At 40.1% G+C, this 23,382-nt stretch overlaps 1 long non-coding RNA gene across 7 annotated transcripts in view; it reads left to right on the top strand.

The window, feature by feature from the left end:
• The window catches only part of LOC128075557 (uncharacterized), a 274,797-nt gene that overhangs the window by 126,293 nt on the left and 125,122 nt on the right, over positions 1-23,382 (top strand). For all 7 annotated transcript variants that reach the window (XR_008203891.1, XR_008203892.1, XR_008203894.1 and 4 more), the window contains one exon: positions 18,779-18,934. This is a non-coding gene — a long non-coding RNA (uncharacterized LOC128075557). The remainder of the gene's footprint in view (positions 1-18,778; positions 18,935-23,382) is intronic.

Below are 23,382 nucleotides of genomic sequence, written 5' to 3'. Positions count from 1 at the left end.
CAGGCGGACACGGCTCCGTGCTTCCCCGGCGCTGCGTCGTGTTCTGCAGCAGTGCCTGCGTGTGGGGCTGGTGGATGCAGGGGGGTTCTTGACCTCTCTGGGGATGAGGAGACGCGTTGCAGGTCAGCAGAGGGACGGCGGGAGCCTAGACAAGACCCCCGAGGTAGGCATGACACGCTCTGTGGCAAGCACAGTGTGCATCTGCTCTGTGAAAAGGGAGCGAAGGCCTCACTTCAGTTTGTATCAGACTTGAAATGTAAGAACCTCACCCGAAGCTCCTTTCAAAACAAACAAACAAAATGCGAGTTATTTTCCCAGGAATTGGTTACAGACAGCTTTTCTTAAGAAATGTGTGCTCCAGGGTTGGCTCTGCACTCTGGTGGTCGTCACATCACTTTGTATTTATTTTAATCCCCCCCCAGTACCGTGTAATACTTCTTTACACACTTCTTTCAGTCTACAGTGCTGAAAAGTCAAGTGAAAATACGCACGCGAACCACCCAGAAGTCTCATAATAAGATTATGGGGACGCCTGAGATCACGCAGCAGAAACAATGGGGTTGCACAACCGCTGTGCGCGGCGCTGCCGGGTTCCGTGGGGGCAGTTGGTACATGCTGGTACTTCTATCGCCCCGCAGCCAGAACGTGATTTAAGGTGCCCGTGACAGCGTGTAGGTGAGTCTTAGCCATAGCGTGTCTTATAGAGTAAAGCATGATATAGCAGGCTGAGAAAATGGCAGGGAAATAAGCTGATTAAATTAGGAGAGGTGGGAATGGTAGGAGGAAGCGTTGCTTCAAATTGCCAATCACCCGCGCTGCTTTTGTTGCTCATAGAGCTCCGACTGGGGAGAATATGACTGCACATGGATAGAATAAAACAAATAGCCCAAATACAGAGTGTATGCTGTCATGAATCAAAAATCTTATGCTTCAGGGATTAAAACGATCCCTTAAATATCAGGGATTAAGAAAGGAATTTAGTGATGTGGTGTTACCTCTTTCCCATGCCAGAGTTTGTTTTCATCTTCTGGAGCTGCTAAATAGCTAACCTAGGCACACCTGGGAACCGCTGGGGAAGGCATTAGCAGTGGGTGCACCTCTCAAATATGTGCTTTTCAGATAGAAAGAGATTCCTCTGGTTTGCAGCTATTCCAACAAGTGTTGCTCAAAGCAAGTTTCTTTTTGAGCTGACTGGCTGTGTTTCTCCTCCACGGCACAGGGTCTGCATCTCCTCTGGGACTTTTTAGGCTCTTGTCCATATTTGTGATACTGCGAGTGTGTTTTTCATTTCAAACCATAATCTGAAAGGTGTGTTGGGCCTTGGAGGTGTGCTTGTGTAGAACGACGCTGAAGAGTTGTACAATACAGCCTGGGATGTGGAGGGCAGTGGGAGGCAAGCCTGTTCTGCTGTCACGAGAAGCACAGCAGAGATTCATCTTCTCAGGAACCTGCTGATATATTCCAAGTGAGGGGTTTGGCCCAAGGTGATGGAGGTTGTCCAGCCTGGCGGGCTGGACAGAGGGAAACAGGGAGGGGGAAAGTAGTGTTGTTTTGCAGGATAGATTCAGTTAGTGCTCTGTGAAAGTGATAAATACGAGTTGTGATAACTTTCCAGAAGGTACTGATACGCTGCTGCAGGATGTCTCCTGACCCAAATATTGTTGGGTTCTTCTGAGTTTTATGAAGAAACATTTCTTTTTTTAAGAACCGGTGTGATAAAATGGTGTGATATGTAGGACTAAACAGATCATTTCTTGCAGTCCACAGAAAACTAGCATGAGAAGGGAGCCAGTATTCAAATCATACTATACCTGTGAGCTGCTTTTGCTACTATCAGCTTCTTGGCTATTGTCTGGTTCTAGGGTTTCCTTACAGGTACTGCTCACAAGCCAATGTTTGGCACTCTGTAAACAGAGAATAACCTCTGTCAACTGGTATTGCAATGACTTTTATACACTTAAAGTAAGTGGTAACATGAAGGGGAAGTTGCATCTAGTCAAGAACCTTCTGGGTTTTTTAGGGGGATCCAAGGCTCTTGTTTTTCAGCCTTGGGTGTTTGCCTTAGTTCCTCAGGGCAGGGAGAAAAGGTGAGTTACGGAGATAAGAGTTTTGCTGTACTTTGCTTCTTCCTGCAAATTCTGAGCACGTCTATTGTGTATGATGTGAAATAGCTTGATTAGGAGGAACCTAGTTTCTAGTTGCTTCAGGTTTGGGCCAGCGTGGGTCATTTTGAAATCATTATCCTGGAAGAAACTTTCAGAAAAAGAAAATACTTTGGCTCATTTTACTCAGCCATTGAGTGATACAGGTCATTATGTGTAGTAATTTTGCTTATTACAGGAAGCTGTCATATTGTGACTTTGTGTTTGGGTTTTCAGTCTGTTTTGAAGTGCAGAATAAGGAAGTCTTTTCACCAGTAGCCAAATTTCTCTTCATCTGTTTCTCCAAACTTGTTTTGCACAGATCTTAGACAAAGACTTGGTCACAGCACACGCTCCTGTAATTCTCTCATTTACAGAAAACTTTTACAGAATTTTTACTAGTGCATAATATTTTGCCTGGAAGTTTGATTTTGTTAATAGCAGGTTATGGTATATCAGTGAAGTCCTGTGTGCTCTGCCTTAATTTTGTCCTTTCCAGAGAACAGAAGCTTTAATTTTCTTTCTCAAGATTGCTTATAGTTTTTTGTTTTCCGTATCAGGTCCAGTGCACTTTCAGCTCTTTCATAATAGCGTCCCAGAATGTTTTTTCATAGTTCCGGATATGGTATGTGTAGCTGTATCCACCTGTTCTTTCACACGTGCTTTAACTGAAGTGACCAGAGTATGTGGGAGTCACTCATGACAGTTGTCCTAAGCCACGTGAACCATGGAAAGTTGGAATGAAAGCTCCTGCCCTATAGCTCTACCCAGGAGTTGGAGAAGATTGTGTATCCACAGCTTAGTGTGACTTGTCCTGTAGTTTAGGAGTTTTGCTCAGTGACTACTTTGCTGAGTTAGACAAAAACTGCAAAAGATTTTTCTCATCCCAGAGATGCCAGGATGTGATGCTGCCTACTGTATGATTTCTAGAACATGTTACGCTTTAACAGTGTGTTTTCTAGTGATAATGACAGCCCAGAATGTACAGTTCAGTGGCTTCATTACCAATAATAATTGAAATGTTTCTTGGGTTTCCCATGGATTAACTGGGACAAAGAGTTCCTTAACTCACTGAGCCCAAGTTGGCAATTCCTTCCACCATCACCCCCCTATCCCCACTAATTTAAGAAAGTGCCAGCCATTTTCTAGATATCAAACCTTTAGTATCTTCAAATCCGTATCATGATTTTATTCATGACTTGATTTTAAAACAACTTAATTCTTTCTTAAAGAAAATTAAGCTGTGTCATGAGATTGCATGAAGGTGATTTCTTTTAATTGATCTTGCAAAAGAAAAAAAGATTTTGGACCTGGTATTTTGTTTATAGAAGCTCTGTTAATGATGGCCAGCATGTGTATCTGGCTTTTGCAGTTTTTGCGGGGTTAGAAACTGCTTTTACTGAAGCAGAGCTTACTATTGAGAAAGGAAGGTATAAGTACAGACACGCCTCTGTATTGATTATTCTTGTAGGATTTGTTCATCCTATTTTGGCTGTTATAAAATGCAGTGGGAGCAATTCCAGCTCAAGCACATCACTCCAGTGTCAAGCAGACCATGATGTCATGAGGAATTCCTTGTCGTAAGGGACGTCTCCCAAGGAGAACATTTGCTTTTCTGGAAACCAGCCATCCACCCACACGCTCCTCCACCCAGCTGTTCCATCCAAATAACCAAACCAAAGGGAGTGCTTTGATTAATCGGAGTGAGTAGGAGTGATGCCATGACAATACAATAGTGCGTCTGCTGTAGACTATTCTTGATTTGCGTTTGATTGTTTGCAGTCCTACCCATCTGTAGCCAAAGGCAAGAAGTGATAACCTGTCATGTTATATAAAAACACATTTGGAAAAAAGTGGAGTAATACAAGATAAATAGCATATGCTCTTTGAATCTATTCTTTCCAAGCAGTTGCAGTCATTCCACAACTTGATGCTTTCTCTTTTTAATGGTTTATTTCCAGATAGCTTCCATCTGCAAAATAAAATAAAATTGAGTGAATGAAAGCAAGATCGATTGCATTTTGAGAGGAAATATGAAATGAGAAGTATTAGGATGGTGTCAGGCTGTTAGCATGTGGACAAGAAAGCAAAAGGGTAGGGTGACATCAGTCATACAGCACTTGGATAGAAAGGTTTCTGCTCCATCAAGGCAGTTGTGCTACCTTAGCTCTTGGACATTCTCTCTTTTTTTTTTTGTGTTGTTATGGCACTAAAAGTTTGAGCCAAAAACAACAGAGAATCATGTCATAGGACTTGAAAAGTTCCCCTCTTTTGTTAAACACATCATTTGTTCTTCTATAGCTGATTGTCAGTCATTTGAGTTACGCAATAGAACTAACCTGCTGATAAAGCCAATAGTAAAATCCTGTTGGCTTTGTTTAAGCTTGTTCTGTTAGGATGTTTTAGAGGGTTTTCCTACCATGTGTATGACAGCTTCAGAGGGACAGGGCTATTCATCCTATAGAGAGAGGCAAAAGTACAAACTGGAGAAGCCCTTGACAAATGGAGGATGAAATGTTCCCACCTTAAGAGGGTTTACCTCCAAGAGTCATGCTTTTTTAGGTAAATTAAATAATAAGGTAGTATTTTTCAAAATGGAAAGCATGGAAAGTCTCTTTGGTATCCGATCTGTAAAACACCAATTAATTATGATGGGAAGACATGACTACTTTGTTTGATGTTGGCAGATGTGAATGAAAGACCATGACCTGATCTTGTCCCAGTCATATTTGTGCTCATCATCACCATGTTAATACTACCTACAACTCAAGCGAATCACTCCTAGACACATGGTGGTTTAGTTTAAGCATGGAACTGTGTGGACATGACTTTCTGGCTCTTAGAGCTAACTTGTTTCTTGCCAATATGGAGTGCAAAGAAGGTGAAGAGCAATGATTGTAGATAAAATGGAGGGCTGTGTGCACGTGTGTGGATGCATTAACATTTGGGTTCCGCTGTACGCTCACTCTGGTGTCAGCTCATGGAAGCCTGAGAGACATCCTCTCATTTGTCTGTTGGTTTGAAGTATCAGGTTTCCAGTCCTCCGGTCTGGGAAGATCAGGATGAAAATGCAGGTTATTCTTGATAGCTACAGAGATACACAGACACATCTAATCTGCTTTAGTTACCGGTGCACTTATGATAGCATAATGCCCTGTGTGGCCATTCTGTCTCTGAAAGTCATGCAGGGACTTTATTTCAGCCTCCTCCAAAGGATCTGAAACAAAACCCAGTCCTTCTGATGCGGTTAGAATTTCATTTGATTTTCATCAAGATAGTTACACTGGTATAAATTTACACTGCGAGTTGTTCTGATACAACTGAGCTCTGCAGATACCTCATGTGTTTAGTAGGTTGAAAGCATAGCCATAGGTGTGGGATTGTCCTGTGCATGAGAAATGGGTGTTGGCTCTACAATCCACTGTTCTTGGGGCCTTGCCAAGTCAATCCTAATGGAGTACCAGGTGTGCGGGTGTGTGTATGAGCAGATGTACGTACATGCGTTGTGCGTGTGTTGAGTCTTAAAGCTGGAAATAGGGATGGGCAAATAGCTGCTGAAAAAGAATTTTGCTTTTGGATTGTTCGGAGTGAAACTTCACAAACTGGTTCATTTCCATCCAGTTATTATCTAACAGTTAAACCACAAGAAATCAGGACATGTTTTGATTTTTTCCTCTTAAAAATTATTGCAGGTTTTTGTATGTGATGCAAAGCCATTTTCAAATTTGTAAGCATGCTGGGTACCCACACTGTCCCCTCTTATACCCTTCTGTGAAATGTATGTGACATCAGGTCTGTATTTTCTGCTTGGTCTCCTCCTCTTTGATAGCAGCTGTTTTCTGTGGGGAGAAGAGGGTCTTCCTGACCCTTCTTGCAAGGGGAGATCTTACAAGGCTGACCGTGGCCCACCTGCAGAACAGTAAATAAATCAGCCATCAGAACTTGGGCACCAGCATGGCACTTTGCTTCTCCTACCTGCGGAGGAGGCCTCTTTCCAATAGAGGGAGGCAAAAGATAGACAGCAGAGAGTTATTGCTTCATTGGGAAAGAAGATGTGTGTGGGTGTATAATGAGGGGACTTTACAAATAATTCCTTGGTGATTATTCATTGTAAGGGGCATTCAGTTGCCTTAGCAATATCCCACGGAGTACTTAATTTGTGGAGAAATTCAGATGTGCAGGATTTTGATTTGAGTGTGTTTTGTTTCCTGCCCAATGTCAGAGATCGTTTTCATAATCTGCCCTGGGGACTGCGCTGTCTCTTGCATGCTGGTTGTGTGCACAGCCCATTTTGAAATGTGAGGGGTTTTTTTAAAACTGAAATGGTTCCAGTTAATAATACCTTCCCTTCAGATTTTCATTTTTCAGAAGTGATCTACCCACTATGGAATAATAAGACTTGATAACCATAGTTTCTTGGATAGCATGCAGGGAGCTGCCAATATTACTTTGGGACTAAAACCAGAAATCACTGCCCGTTGCTATGAAGAAGACAGTTATCCAGTTGGGATGATCTATGCTCAAAATCTTTATGTAATAGTCTGAGTTAGAGATCTCCTATTTCAAGGTGTCTTGCATTGATAACAAAATGACCATACAGATTTAAAGAACAGAACAAAACAGCCATTTCCTCCAGTGTGAGTTAAAATCACACACTTGCATGGAATCTGCAGTAAAGAACGTTTATAGTGGAAATACTGACTGACCTTTAACCATAGCAGTGGGGCCAGCTCTGCTCTAACAAGTATTGGAAATAACAGGCAGTAGCATTACAAGATGATATAGGCTAGGAAAAGTTCAAAGAGAAAAAACTGGAAAAAAATCCCAGAGCAACTGACTAAATCTCATCTATTTTTTCTACTAATTGGCCGCAGTTTGATACTCTAAAGTTCACAAAAATTATTGCTCTGATACTAGACCAAGCCTAAGCATTGCCAAAAGTCATTTTATTTCAGACATTTCTGAATTACAGTAAAATTTCCTATATTGCTTACTTAAGAGACCAGGAAGTTGGCTGTCTGTCTACTTAGCGAAAGGTTTCTAGCTTTACATGACGTAAAACTTTATTTCTCCTATCTGTGGGAAAATGAAGTCAGGGTACTTCCAACAAGGATGATGTATGGGATGGTACGTTGAACTCAGAATGATTCCAGTTTTCAGATTCATGGCCCTGCCTGCCACTGTGAGCTTCTGAAGACTGCACAGCTTGCAAACTAAAAGATCCAGCTCCTGGATCTTCTTGCTCTTACTGTACACCAGCTATCTCATTGAGGGAGAGGACTTCCTTTCCTTTCTCATTAGTGTGCAGAAGCCTTGAGGAGACAGAGACAAGATGGGAATACATAGTAATGGTGCAAGTTTCACATGGCAGGATAATCTGAACCTAATACAAGGACCAGTCTGCTTTGCATTCTTCCCTCTAATGTGTGATGCTGCAGGAGGTACATCGACAATCCCACTCCTGCACAAGCCATGAGCTCTTGAAGATGAGGTTGTCTCGTGTTCAGTGGCTCCCTAGCAGAATGTATTTTAGAGTTACAGAAAACAGACCACAAGCAAGACCTGTTCATCTTATTTCCACAAGATCATAAAATGCTGTGTAGTAAATGCTGTTCCAAGGGCCAAAGTCAGAGGTGACTATACGTGAGTTTAAGCAAGTTGAAATTCAGAGACAGTCTAGATTAGTGCTTATTTACTTGAAGATGTAGTAGACTTAGTAATTTAGACTCTTTTGGATTCTCTGGGCCAAAATAAAAAAATGTTGTATACATTATATTCATCCATTGCATTAATTTCCACTTCTTGAGATATTTCTGCATCAAAAACTTCAAAGGTAAGAGATGAAGTATCCTCTCCCTTAAAATAATTTTACTTTGCTTTTAAGCAACAATTCAAATTCCCTTGGATGTTGGCTTAGTGCTTAACTATTATGGAGTGTAATTTAAACACTGTCTGAAAGTAATAATGCTAGTGCATAGTGAGGCTTATTATTATAGTGGTGTGGTCAATTGATTATTACTTCAGTAAGGAATCCTTCTTTTAAGAGAGACAGCTTGGTCAAACAGATGAAATGGTGCCTCTGATTCACCTGTCCTCCCAAACTGCCTTTTTCTAGCAAGAAAAAGTTAAGTCAGTGCAACTGGAATGAGTTTCAGAGTAGAAGAGTATAAAAATTAGACAAGTCCAGACTTCCTGTACTGCAGAATACTGGAATCTTGCATCAAATACTTGGGTCTAAAGTTTTCTCTTGATTAAAAACAAAAACAAAACAAAACAAACCACAAACAAACAAAAAGAATTGAGAATCTAATGGTATGAAATTTAAGTTAAAAAAAAAATACAAAAGACGCATAGATTTTCAAACTTGCACCCTGATTTTGCATCTACTCATTTTGCTTGGTGATTCTGATGGATATCGACGTGGGATTCTCTGGTACCTGAGATTCAGGACATCTTAGTTTGGATACACGGAGCAGCACAACAATTAAGACTAGGAATGCTCTTTGCCTCTTAAAATTAGAGCATTTTGCTTAATAATGGATGAAATAGATTTTTCTCTAAAGGAGATCTCTTTTGTTGTGGACTGAAATCAAGAAGCACATCTACAGTTATCTGAAAGTTAACCCTCAGATCAGTAGTAACATTTCTAATCTCATGAATAAAGTTAAATATCTCTATGTTTTAATACTTATGAATGTACGATAACTTTTTTTTCAGTGAAAGCATTCCTACTTATGCCTATTTCATTTACCTTTTTTTAAATATACTTATGTTTTTTAGTCAAGAATGTCTTATACAGATAATAATACATACTTTGTAGAATACTTGTTACATCATCCCTTCTCCAAACTACCTGTACTTTTCAGGACTGACATGGAGGCAAAAATTTAAGATTTTCCAAATCAAACTACCTTAACCCTGTGTGCTGAGAAAGAGTCTGTGCGTGAGGAGTCTGATTTACCTTGTATTTGCTAAAGTGGGCTCGCTTAGAGGAAGAAATGAGAAACATTGATGGATATGTATGGTGTGATATGGGCTGGAAGGCATGGCAGGTTATCAGGAAGGCAGCTCTTACAGGAAGCTGTATTACATTCTTAATACAGTTGTAGACATTACTTCTCAGTCACTGAAAATGTTACTAACATTGAACACCAGTAATGAAGATGAAGTTCCAGTGATTTGGTTGGTTTGTTTTTAAAAAACATGGGCACAGACAGATTGAGCTGTAGATATAATTTCTAGACTGAGTAATGAGCTTAAAAGGAATCAGTATGAAATAAACAGAGAGTTGGCTTTCAAATCTGAAACTCAAGTTTGGAAATACCAGCTAAAATAAATATCTGTTTAACCAAATGCATTTTCTCTGTTATGCATATTATAACTTCAGGATTTATTCCAATGAATTTTCCAGGTCTTTTCTCCTAGCAATCTAGATATGGGAGCTACTTTTTCCTTTTTTTTCCTTTTTTTTTTTTTTTTTTTTTTTTTTTGGCTTTGAGTGTGTCAGTACCTGAGATAAAACATTGTTTGTTTCCAAGGGACTGTTGAATTATAAAAAAAAATAATACATTGTCAAAGAATTCCTGCTAGAGATAGATGTGTGGCAAAGAAAAACAAGTCTTGGTATATTATATATACATGCATATACACACATGCACTTATGTATTCAAATGTGCATCAGAATGTTCTCTGAGTAAAGTTTTCCAAAGCCACAAAATGAATACTATGCTTTTTAGATCAACATTTGTTGCACAAACATCAGCAATCTAGATAACTCTATATGCTTTCACTGATAAGACAGAAGAATAGATGGAAATGACTTCTTTGATTCTGGTCTTTCCAGCTACTTTGCTTGAAAGCAAGCCAGAAATACTGAGAAAAGAGAATTACTTTGGGCAATTCAGCTTCTTGCCAGAGTCAACATGGTGAATAGATACAGGAATTTGGAATAAAAGCATGACAAATTTATGTCTTCTGACCATACGGTTCAGTTTCAAGATTAGGACACAGATTTAAAATATGCTGTTACCTGAATGCTTATGGCCCAGTCTCCAGAAAGCAGCTGTTCTCTGCATTGCAGCTGGAAAAAAAAAAAAAAAAAGAAGTCTTTAAAAAAATGGAACTGGCAGTAGTTACTCATTCAGATCCTTTGCTATCCTAGTTGCTCTGGTAGTAGGATGCTCAGGTGCTCTGTGAGTGCGGAATCATTTTACATGCAAGAAAAGTAATAGCTGGAAGGAATTCACATAGCTCTAAAACATTTTTGATGTTGAAATCTGTCAGCTCCATCCAACTGGGCTAAATACAGGCTAGAAATCTGAAATGGGATCCAGTGTTCACCCTCAGGAGGTGCAAAATACAACCTCTCGTCCAAGGAAGCATTCATAAAGGTGATGTAGTATTTCTGTGTTTTCCTACTTTTCTAATCCTGGATCATGAACAAAAGTCTTCACTGGCCCAGATCTCTATGCCTGGATGTTCAGCTGGAAAAGGAAAGGGTTTAGCTTGAGTAAAATCATGGATAATCCAAACAGAGATCAAAAGTGATGTGATACTAAAGGAGAGGCAATTAATTATTAGTGTTTTTTGAGCACCTCTTAACTTTTTGGCCTGGACATAATTGCGATATTTCTTCAAAAGGCAGGAAGTACAAGATAAATCACACATGAAAACCTCTTCCTCTGTGATCTGTAACGTAATTTTGTTGACAAACCATATGTATACATTCTGACTTGGAAATGTCAAAATGTTTGTTTTCAGTCAAAATATTTCAACACTTCAGACTACAGAAATGTTCTGAACCTGATTCTGTGGGGAAGACCATTTGAGCATTTAATTTTGATTTGCCATGACAATCATAATTTCCTGAAGAGGAAATTGTGATTTTTTTTGATCAGCTCTATTCAATATCACAGGTGTTTTATTGCACCGCTGTCCCACAGATAGACATGCTCAAATTTCTGCCAGCATTTCAGCCCACCCATCTACTTAGTGTTGTGTGAATGCAAGTTAGACGTGTCTGGCTTGGTGACTGCTCTGTTTGGTGAATAGTCACATAAATTCTTGATATCTTAAACATCGGGTTTGGGCTGACAAAACATCTAACCAGTAACTGTTGATGAAAGCATGCCAAATAGTCCTCTGCATAAGTTTGAGCTGTTTCTGATCTAATTTGTATCTGCTTATAAAAGCTTTCATTCCAGTTACGCTCATTCAGTTATTCCAGATTTACATTAGCATAAATGAGACGAGGATTTGGCCTATATTTGTTTTTTCCCCTTTTTTAAACAGAACTACTCTCTCTTCCTTTGGATGGGACAGGTCACATTCAGACTTGATTAAACTGGTTGTATTTGGATTGAGGGACAGTCTGCATTTCCATGACTGAGTACTTGGGGTATTTATAACAGTCTACCCACAAAAGCAGCTCTCTTGAGCAATAGGCTGAAGGCTGGGGTAATTAGGGGTAATTAGATAGTGCTGAGGACCCTTCCTTCAGACTCCTGCTGGCTAGCTGAAAGCCAGCACGGGTGATCATTGCTATGCTGTCATAGCAGCAGCAGAGACGTGCTGTTAATTGTGGCCTTCAGATCTAATCTTCCTGGAAGGTCATCCCTTTTTGGGGGGGTTGTTTTTTTTCTTTCTAAAAACCCGTTCTGTAAATGACCTGGGTTTTGCATCTTGAATTTGTCATTTGTGGCTGACTTCAAAGAGGAGGTGGCACTGTGCATTCAACGATACGATGCGCTGGGCACAGTCTGAATGGGGAATACACGCGGTTGTTGAGATGGCAGGAGAGGAAAGGACTTTGATACAGTGTGTTCACAGTGCAGAGGATCTTCAGCGGGCAGACTGCTGTGAACATTTAGGAAGGGAATGGGCAATATGCCAGCAGGCTTTGTGAGTGATACACAAGGTGCAATCAAGCTTCTGGCTTGATTAATGTGTGCAAGAGATGCAGGCAATCCATTGCTGTCATGTTAATATTAATTAATGACCAACAATGCCTAGCTCACTAGGTTTGGTAGTGCAGATCTGTTAATTCACTTACTCCCAAGATTTGCTTTAGCAGATGGAAAAGGATTATTTTACCATACTTTCAATGGCAATTCAAGTCTATTTTTATCTCTTTTTTGGCTTGCGTGTAGGAGACTGCCACCTGTTTTTTGCAGGTTGTTTTCAGCACTGCAGTCTAGATTAAAAAGTGGCCTAGTTTGTGCTTCATGGAAAAGGAATTTGTTGCTCTAGCACAGAATAATGAAAGTATCCAGGGCCAGCGCTGGTGTCCAGCCCTCTGCAGTTGTGTGAACTCTGGCTGCAGCAAGCAGTTCTGGGTCAGCAGGATCCCCACTGCGGGGCTGCGCAGTCTCCTCTATAGGCTGTTCAAGCCTTCTGGTTTTGGCATGGAGTTCTGTAGAATAGGGTGGGCTTATGGGCTTACTGTCTGCGTGGTTCCGTTCAGTACTGGCTTAAATGTCTATGTGAATAAGAATGCATTATGAGAAGATGTGGAGAGTCGTAATGACTCTTGAGAACATTAAAAATTCTAGGCGGGCAGCTTTAACACAGGGAGTTACTCACTTTCAATCTCACTGGGTTTAGCAGGAGTTAGGCTGGTTTGAGAGTTTGTCATTCTCCACTCCTTACATTTGTGTGGACTTTGTCTCTCTGATGTGGATTTCAGTTAGTTTTCTTTGCCTAATGCGGGTCTTGCTCCAGCATCTCTGAAGCATCACCGAATCAGTGTTGGTAGTTATTCCATCTGACTGCATTTACAAGCACCTGAGTCCCTTTCTGGACTTACTCAAGAAATATGAACTCCCATATATACCTTTTTTGTTGTGTTGTTCTCTTGCACTAATTAACTTATAACTTGGTCTTCAATTTTGCTAAATTTGATACTCACTTTATTGTAAACACCCATTTGTTCCACTGGGCAACACAGCTCTCTGAACATCTGGGAATCATCATGTGTCATGAATGACATGATGTATCCTTGCTGTTTGACTAGCACAATGCTAGATCTGATCGGTGGAAGAAATGTGTCAGGGCAAAGATTAATACACACTGGTTTGTGACTTGTGACTCACAGGGTAAACTTGACTCTCTCTTTGATGGTACAGATCCAAGGTCAGCATTTTTCCTCTCCCATTTTGGTCCTGGTTTATAACACAGAAGCTTATACTAATGGCTCTAGAGCTTTTGATAGCTGAATCTGAACACTTCGCTTCAGTCTGGTCCAACACCTCTAACTGAATTGTCACTTGTGTACGCCACAGCTGCACACAAACCTTTCTTCTGGAGACAGTTTGCTACCCTTAGGTTAAATACCCAATGAGAACTTGGTCATATTTCCTCTGTGCTTTCCTCTGGTATGCACATTCATTGAACAATATCTTCGAGTGCCCTCTGTCTGGAGGATTAAAGAACAACTTTCTAACAGAATAGAACAAAATGGAGGCATCAGTATCTGATTTCCTTGTTACAGTTTCATACTGATTTCTGTTTGAAACACCAGCTGGTTTCACATTCCCACCTACCCATGCTTCAGCAATACCATGAAGCTGATACTGGAAGGAGCATTTTTACAAGCATAAGTAAAACTGTAGGAAGGAAAACATTCAAGTTCTAGGTGCAGAAGCGCTTCTTTGGGCACAGTGGATCGAGGCAGAGATTTTTGCTGTAGCCACTTGTTGCCTTTCAATTATGTCATTAAGTTTTTGGCGCACAGACCTATTCATATTTGTATTTCCTTGGGTGAAGAACAAACTGGAGTACGAATCAAAGCCCTTTGGAGACTACTGGCCATTTGTGTTTGCACAGATGGGCTGCCTTCTGCCCAACATAGCCCAGGTCCAAGTAGAAAAGAAATATATTGTGTTTGTTTATTATTCTCCTTCTAAGAGCAGGGAGAGCTTATACGGAGGGCCAGAGCTGAAAAAAATCTGTGAGTTTCAGCAGTTTGTTCCCTGCCTGACTCTGGCAAGGGTTCCAGTCTGGCCAGTGGCAGGAGAAGCAGCAATGAATACAGTCAATACATACACATACATACACATTTCTCTCTAACCCTGAACAGAAATCAGGGGCTGAAACACAATGTAAGGGTTGTGTAAAGCTGAAGGTTTCAGAAGAGGCCTCTCCAGGTGCAGAAACATTCAGGAGTTTCTAGACAGAAGATCTGGGATTGTGAAAAGGTCAACTATGTTCATTTATACCTTTGTTGGTTTTTTTTCTGTTGTTTTTTTTTTACCAAGTGTCATGGATTTTTATGGTTATGGCTTTTTTTCTTTCTAGGAACTACATTAACTCTAATTACAGCTTACCATATCTCTGTTCATTATTACATATTTGGTGAGCAGAGTGCAGGAAAAACAATGGAGAAATTATTATTCTTTTTAGAGAGGGAATTATTGCGATGGTCGTTAGAAGGGAAATGCGGTATTTTGTCTGTGGAGTTTGTCAGAATGAGGCTGAAGTGAGCAATAATGAGGCTCTTGAAACCTGTCTGCAGGTGTGTAGCAGTGAAATAACAGGCAGGTGCAGAGAGTGAGTCTTTAATCAGAGTTTTGGCAGGGATCTCGTTCATGGTCTGCCGTTTGGCTTATGTGCCAAGGAGAAAATTCTGTAGCAAAAGACCTGGAATACAAAGCGCAACTTCTGTTTGAGCAGAAGTTTCTTTCTTTCATCTACTTTGTTTGTTTGTTTGTTTATTATTTAATTTTCAGTGTACTACCATCTCAGAAAGCTGGAGGCTTGTTCATAATGGCAAGAAGAAATGGCTATGGCTCCTTGTCTTTCTGAAGATAATTGGCTCTAATCTAGAGATAAATGCCTCTGTCAACATTTTCCATAAATACTGCACTGAAAAAAAAATGTTTTCAGACAAATCTGTTTTAGCAACAGTTGTGATTTATTTTGGGCTCCTTACCAGGAAGTAATTGAGCAGGTTAAGTAACCTTTGTGTCGCATTCAGGGACAACGCAAGTTCCAACACAGCACTGGAAAGGAGTGGGGAAAAGGTATTTTTAATACTGCAAAATTTCAGTGTTTTGTTTAATTAGTGTATATCAAATTAGGACAAAGAACAGAAGTATCGACATCTGTGCTCTGGGAGATATGAAGAGGAAATAAGTATACAGCAAGAAAAAAAGCCACCTTGTTTCATGGAGTGTATAGAGGTGAACAAAGCATATGAGTGGTCCAGAACTGCGATTTCCTCAAAGCATCTTAGTGCTCTGAAGATGCGCAGAGAATGACAGAATCACAGGAGTTGGAAGGGGCTTCAAGATACCATCGAGTGCAACCCCTCTGCTAAAGCAGGTTACCCACAATAGGTCACACATGTAGATGTCCAGGCAGGTCTTAAATATCTCCATAGGAGGAGTCTTCACAGCCTCTGTGAGCAGCCTGTTCCAGTGCTCTGTCATCCTTACCGTAAAGAAATTCTCCCACATGTTAGTACAGAACTTCCTGCGTTCAAGTTTTAGGTCATTACTCTTGTCCTGTCACTACGCACCACTGACAAGAGCCCGGCCTCATCCACTTGCCTCCCTCCTTCCTTTACATGTTTATATACATTTATCAAATCCCCCCGCAGTCTTCACTTCCCCAGGCTGAACAGATCTGTGCACCTCTGAATCCTGAGTTGAAGCAGCATTTCTTCCTAACCTCCCTAGAAAAGCTGTCCTGCTCTGTCAGTCTTTCCTATGAAAAATGTTAACCCTCTTTCTTTCTCCTCTCAGTTGCCTCCATTTAACCTGGATAAAATGCCAATTTCAAACAAGAAGCTTTGTTTGAAACTAGGGCACTGAGGAAACAACGATTAGCTCAGACTATATACATTTGTCAGAAATTCAGAACATACTGAAGAAACCTTACCTGTAGCTTGTTTGTCCAGCCAAAACTTACCACCCAAGTTCCATGGCTGAATTTCAGCGAGCGCAGTGCAGATGCACTGGCTGTGGTGAATGCTCAGACAATCACTACTAATAGTTATTACCAATCAGAACAACTTATTTAGTGACTACTCATTTGAAGACAACTGCGAGATACCTGTTGACGATTTATAATGTGAAGAAGGATGAATGGCACTTTTCATTCATTTAGCCAAAACCAAATAGCACATCACAGTCTTCTGCCTTCACAAGTCAAATCTGGAGCCTTTGCAGCAGCAGCAACTTGCTGAACTGAAAAGCCAAAAGCAAAAAATTTGACACTTATATACCACTGCCAGACCTCTTTGGATGCTTGTCATTTGCATCAGTATTTTTTCCATTAGTCCACAAATTCCATAGTTCGTCATTTCCCAATTTCCTAAATCTTGACTATACTGTACTACACTACTTGGTGTCCTGAAAACAGTAGAACTTCTAAACCAGACATTTTCACATCCTTCCCTTCCTCCCTCCCTCTCTTAAGAGTCTTCTGAAGACGGATGTCATTATGCTTTGTGTGTCTTACTGTGTTCAAATAAGAAAGTGGTGTTGCAGTTTCTTGCTTTGGGGAATGAATAGGGCTGAAATCTCCTATCTTGCAAGTCCTGCAAGACCTGAGACTTCCACAGTAGCTGAGAGAGTGCCTTAGCTGGCAAACTGTCAGGTACTCAGGTGTGAACCTCTCTCTCTGCTACATTAAACTTTGAGGAGGGTACGTTGCAAGCTGGGGCAAAATTAATGTGGCTATCTGATCAACAGGAAGATCTATAGCTCTACACTCATCATATAGGCATGAAACTCCCTGCATGCCTTACACAGGGTATTCTTGGAGCTGCTGTGAGTTGGTCTAAGCAACAGGTAGTTCAGACCCCCTACATGTTTAAGCCCAAAGGGCACTGCAGGAATCTTCTGTGTGGTCTAGCATCTTTGACAATATTTGTAGGGGTTATACTTGTCCTGCTAGGTTGTTTGCAGCGAGAGCTGTGTGGTCTTCACAGTGTTCTTTGAAGTTAATGCAGAGTCACGAGGACACAATCGAGGTGAGCTCAGGAAGGCTGATTTCAAGTGAACCTAGAGCATTTGGGAGGATAACAGGTCTCAGTGCTTGCTGTGTACCTTATGCTCAAAATACAGAAAATACATGATAAAATAAAGCTATGCCTGAAAAGTAGTGTGTGAAAATGTTATAGCTGAGATAAATTTTAGCTAGCAAAACAGCTCTGAGGAGCAGGGCAGTAAAAGCTCAGAGTATCTACATTTTAGTTATACCAGGCTGATGTGTCTTAGTATGCTTTTGGGGTAAGCAAGAGAACATGAATATCCAGCAGGGCTGTAGTCTAAAGTCTTGGAATAGTTTGGATTTTTTCATATTCAGCTGGTTAGGGTGGTAGGACAAGACGAAATGATTTCAAACTAAAAGAGGTGAGATTTAGGCTGGATGTAAGGAAAAAGTGTTTTACAATAAGGGTGTGAGGCACTGGCATAGGTTGTGCAGAGATGTGGAAGCCCTTCTAGGTCAGGCAGGGCAGGGCTCTGAGTAACCTGGTGGAGCTGTAGGTGTCCCTGTTTGTTGCAGGGGGGTTGGACGAGATGGCCTTTACAGGGCCTTTCCAACTCAAATGATTCTATGATTCTAGTATGTCTTTCAGGTCCATACTCTGCTCCAGGTTTTCTAGCATTCTAGGTGCACTGGAAAAGTCATTCATCTTCTCAGTGTTCCATATTAGATGAGGATTTCAGCACCACTGTGGGCCAAAACCTGTGAGGTGCTCACAGAAGGTTTATGGGAGCTATGGAAGTTTAAAATACACTGTATCATATAATTTTTTTATTGCTAAGGTGAATGTAACCATCAGTCATACGAGCACTCAATTTCAGTATATAGTAAATGATAACCACTCTACAAAAGAAAACTTCTGGCAGGGTTAACTTATCACTGGTTCTCAGTTATCTCTATTGCTCTATTCTGTTTGTCAGGTGGACCATATCAGATCAGAGTAGTTCCTTGATAAATTTAGGAGTCGGGAAGGTAAATTGAGATGTCCAGTGGAAGGTGAAAAGCATGCATGTAGTACAGGGAGAAGTGCTATTTGCTAGCAAGGGTTGATTTTATCAGCAGAAAGGAAGCAACTTTATTTCAAGAATAGTATTGTAGGGATGCTGGCCCAGCAGTTTCAGACAGAAAAACACTTGAAGGAATTACAGTAGAATGGCAAACTTTCTACAGATAAACAAAAGTAAGACAAAAGTTAGCAGTAGCTGTTGAATTTAGTCTGAGTGCTGTTTAGTTGAAGCTAAGGGGTAGAAACACTTCTGTAGCTACCCCATGCAGATTTGGAGTTGGTTACTGTTCAAGATATATGACTTAAGCTCCATGGCATTTCTGACCAGTGTTTAGGAGTATAGATGTATGAGTGAACATAGAATATTTTCCTCCATTTCTACTTTAATTTGTCTGATAAAAGTCTCTCAAAGGCTGCATCCTCAAAGACTGATACAGAACATACGGTGCAAAAACTACATTTTTTCTTAAGTGCAAAATGAAAGCTTATATTATGGATTACTTTGCATGTAATTATATCAATTATTAATTAAACCTGCTTAATTGATCTTAGCATAAATGCAAAGCCAAGTATAATTATCAGTATTGATGCTGGAACAGTTCCATCACATGCTCTTCATATCTTTGTTTATCTCTTTTAGGTGATCTCAAAGAAAAATACCAAAGGGGAATTCAGGGACCAAAGGTTTACTTTATCAGAGCACTGAGGCTGTAATAGGAAGATAGGAGTAATCACCTCCAAGATTTCTGTCACCTCAATCAACCTTCAAGGGAAAATCATCACAAGAGAGCGTCTGGTATGTCTGATTTAATCCATATTTAGAGAATGGTATATAATTTGTGTGATATTAACACCTTGCAAGCTCTAGCCACAGGTCAGGAATTTGCTGTGATAAATAAGAAATGAAAACAAAAAGCAAGTCCTTTTCTAAAACAAACAAACAAACAAGCCATTCCAAGGGGGTGGTGTCTTATCTAGGTTGTTTTGGGCATGTTTGTTGCACTGCATGATTACATAAGTTCATGAGATGTGCCGTTGACCTAATCTTTGCAGGGAACTGGAAGCTCTGGAAATTGAGATAATCCTAGATTTTTTTCTGAGAATTAGGAGACTTGGAGAATGTACATGTCATTATGTATTTAAGTGGTTTGAGTAATATATAGCGGTCATTAGGTCAAGAGATGATGATTAGAAAGAATCTGTCTTAATTATGCTCTTGACAGTGTGTACTAAACACTGTAATGTGATACATTCTCATTGTGGACCCTAGTATGATAACTGTTAATCTGTAGATTTAGTTCGTTTTCATCTGTTTATTTAATTTTGTTGGAAGAGATTGGAAAGCTTTCAGAAAGGTAAACGCGACTGGTGTTCTATGAGCTTTGCAAGCTTGGCCATGTTGATGTGGTGTTATACTGGAGCACGTTAGGGAATACAGTCCCTCCTAAACTGCAGAGTTCAGAGCTTAGCTGCTGTGCCTCTGTCACTGTTCGTCTAAAATAGAACATGAGCTAATCCAAGTTGTGGCCAGCACCAGCAGAGAGGGAAAAGGCAGTTCAAAGTATCAGTGCTGCTGAAGCATTATCTGTGATTGTACACTGCATTGCCTGTACTAGCCATCTGAAACAGATGTCTACTTGTATCTACTTGTAACAACCTCACTATGTTGTTAGTGAGGTTGCCGTGGAAGCATGCTTACTGCACAGTTGGCTGGGTATTGCACATCTGGTCAAGGTCTTGAGATTTTTTTTCTCTTTTGCCCGGTTTGGGACTTCAGAAGCATACACTCATATTAAGCCCAGGGCTGTCTTTGTTCCGTGAGGCTGCCCCAGCTGGAACCTGTTGCTGGTTGACACAGTAAGATCTTGTGTTGAGACTGTTATATTCTTTGGCATATTACACTGCATTTACATCTTTTAATTCACCCCAGCAAACAGATGGGTTGTTTTAAGAACCATGTGTAAGAGCTTTCATTAAAACCATTAAATGACACCAGATGGGGATGCAGAATACTGCAACAGGGCTGCTTTCTACCATGTTGGACTTTTTGAGACATATTTGGAGGTGGAAGCTCTTGTTGCCACTATACTTCTTTTCTGTTCTGTCCTAAACTGTGCCTGCCTGCATTGTGGTGACACAAACATTTCTGGCAAATACACTCACTATGGCAAATATGATTTTGGTAGATATTTTTTACAACAAAGAAATGTCTAAATAATTTGAAACTGAATGGTTTGGGTTTTTTTTTTTTTTCTCATAAAGGTTCATTCTCAATTTTTGCCTTTAAGCAAAAAAAACCCAAGCAAACAAAAAATAACTTTGCTGAGGATATTAATTGCCAGAGTAACATATGAAACAGTGCTCATTAAAGTGCCTCTGAGGTATTCTCAGGTGTCCTAGCTATACTAGCACCTTAAGTATACTAGTGTCTAGAGAGTATGCCAATGGCTTTAGAAAGATAAGAGGGATAAGTTTCAGTAAGAAAGTAGATTAGTGGATCTAATGAATCTTGACCTCTTTGGTTCAGATATTTAACTGAAACTGATTTAAAAAATTTGTTTTTGATTTGGGCTGGAAGTCTTGTGAAATAGATCCTTCTATTGGGAGTTTCTTCAGCCACTTCAGTTCCTGGGGGTGAAAATATCTTCCTGATGGTATGACAGTTGTTGGGTTCTTCTTATTTATGCATCTAGCATCTGCTGGAGTGACTACAATACTGAATAAAAACTTCACTGTATTTATTACAGTATACTTACATTGAACAACAGAATTCCTAAACAATGATATTTTAGAGCTGTTGGAGGTCAGTTTTTTCAAAGTTTTACCTAAAATTTAGGACACATTTACAAATATGGAAACAGTTCATTTTTGTCAGATACCAGTTTATCTTTCAGGTAAATACACAATGTTTTACTTCAGTGTTATAAAAAGATGATATGTAATCATTTGTTATGAAATTCTTATCTGAAAAACTGCCTAAATTTAAAGAGATTTTAGAAGAGTTAAGTAATGTGAAAGGAAACTGAATAGGGCAATTGAGGCCATGAATGAACATGAATTTATTTTAGTATTTTCTGAGGAGAAAGCATACTGCAGTTTGGTTTAACAATGGAACCCCTGAAATCTGCTTTACCCAGGGATAGCACAGCAGTATTTTGCCATATATACAAAAACAATTTGCTTCAGATTCTTATATAACTTTATAGTAGAAAGCTTCATTAAATCTTATTTCCATTTATTGTAATGGATAACACAACCGCTTGTTTATGCTGAATTCTTCAGATTCTATAAAGAAACACTTTTCTAGCTGAGAAAAATTAAGAACTATTTCACATCCCTATCAAAAATTAAAATTTAGTAGTTCAGCATTTAGTGAAACTGGAATTCTGTGAATTTCTTTAGCTGAAAGTCTGTTCTTGGAATAGGGATCAAATATATTCTTTGAATGAAATATGCTGGATTTGTTTTTTGATATGACTGCAAAGTGATTCATTTTCAATCCTGTGATAACTCAGCTGTAATTAGCCATATGAATCAAGGGGCATGAAATGTTTTGAGGCAGTTGGTGAGTCTGATTGACTCAGTCTTTCCTATGAGTCTGGTTCACTGGCTGGTCGTTCCCCTGCGTACCTACACTCAGCTGATTCTCCTGATACCTCATTTCAGACTAAAGGTCCCTGTGTAACCTCATGGGAGGCAAACTGCTCTGTAGATTCCAGTCTGGTACAAAGAGAAGTATTTAAATACCTTTTGGTTCTATTTCTATATTTTTATAAGTCAATACTTCTAGGTTTTAGCTTTAAATGAAAATCCTTAATGCATTTCAGAAACATATAGTACTGAACCATGCACTCTTTTCCAAAGCTAAAATTCAGCTCTAGGTGTCACCTATTTCATCCATCAGCATATTTGAACAGTTTTGTGACTCTAAATTCTCTCTGTTTGCTTCACTACCTGAAATTCCTGTCTTCAGACTAGTTCTGATAGTGTGGACTGAGAGTCCCAGCAACTTTTCTCTCCAAGAGCACATCAGAGTAGATTTGCATCATATAAGCATGCATGTAAACACAAAGACCAGCACTCAAGCCTTACCTTCTGGTGAACTCTGCCGTTTACTAATTTATCCTGTTCAAAGTTTTCTCTTGCGTTTCCCTTCTTCTGAGATTTCTTCCCTTAAAATCTGTATGGCCTGGCTTCTAGTTCACAACTGGAGCAATTTCTAGTACAGCAGTTTCACTTTGAGCTTTGAATAAAAACCGGCAGAAAAGTCCCACAGATTCCTTGAACCCTGTTGTAGGAAGGAAAGAGGAATACTGCAGGTGTTGAGCTAATGTTACCAAGCTACCTTAAGCAAGAGAAGATACTGATAAGAGAAAGCACTGTATTTATGCTTTCTGGCATATGAAATAGTGCAAGTCCTGTTTGAATGCTTCAGAAATTAGTATCAGATGACTTAGGAACCTCTGGCATATTTGAATCTTAAGTGGTTACAGAAAGTTTTGCTCAGGTTTTCGTTCAGTAGTTGTATGAGTTGCTGTTTATTTGAAGGCAGGTTGGTGAAGTTTATGAATTCTCAGGAGAGTGGAAAAAATCCTGCTCTCACTGAGACTGAATGGCAACAGGGAGGCAGAGCTTTTCTGAGGTCAGCGTGTGTCTAGCTGTGTAGAAAGATTTGTCTGTTTGAGTGTTCAGTCTAGCATTGCTGTTATTTTACAAATACATGAGCATGGTCTTGCTGCTGCTATGCAGACATCTGGCAAGGCAGAGGGTCAGCTTCAAATTAACATAGTTTTTGTCTTCAAATGTGGGTTATTGCATGAAGCATGTAAACGAAAACTTTATAAATGATGGAGAAAACAAAAAAGGTAAAGTTTAAGGCATTGCTGTCATCAGAGCGCCAAGAAAAATGTGGTGCAGAGATGTCTCAACAGCTCAGAGAGTAGGTTTCCATGCTTTGCTGTTGTTTGTTTGTTTGTTTTCTAATTTGCCTGCATCTAGCCTGATTGCAAAGCCCATGCCTTGATGGGCAAGCAATGCAGTGGGGACCACTGGCCTCCAGATGGGGCAGAGGAGCCTTCTGAGCTGCCCGCCCTGTGGCCTCACCAGGCTCCCACTGTTTCCAACCCTGGCTTTGGTAAAGGATGCTCTTCTACCTGATCCTCACTGTTATGGATTGGGTCAGTTGTAAGAAAAGCAGTACTTTTAAATCTCCTTCAGGTCTCTTGAATCCTAGGGGAATAGTAA

The sequence above is a fragment of the Tympanuchus pallidicinctus genome, unplaced genomic scaffold (genome assembly GCF_026119805.1).
Source record: "Tympanuchus pallidicinctus isolate F22 unplaced genomic scaffold, pur_lepc_1.0 scaffold1, whole genome shotgun sequence".
In the NCBI taxonomy this organism is placed as follows: Eukaryota; Metazoa; Chordata; class Aves; order Galliformes; family Phasianidae; genus Tympanuchus; species Tympanuchus pallidicinctus.
Note: the sequence above shows the minus strand (reverse complement) of the source record. Positions and strands in the feature narration are given on the sequence as shown.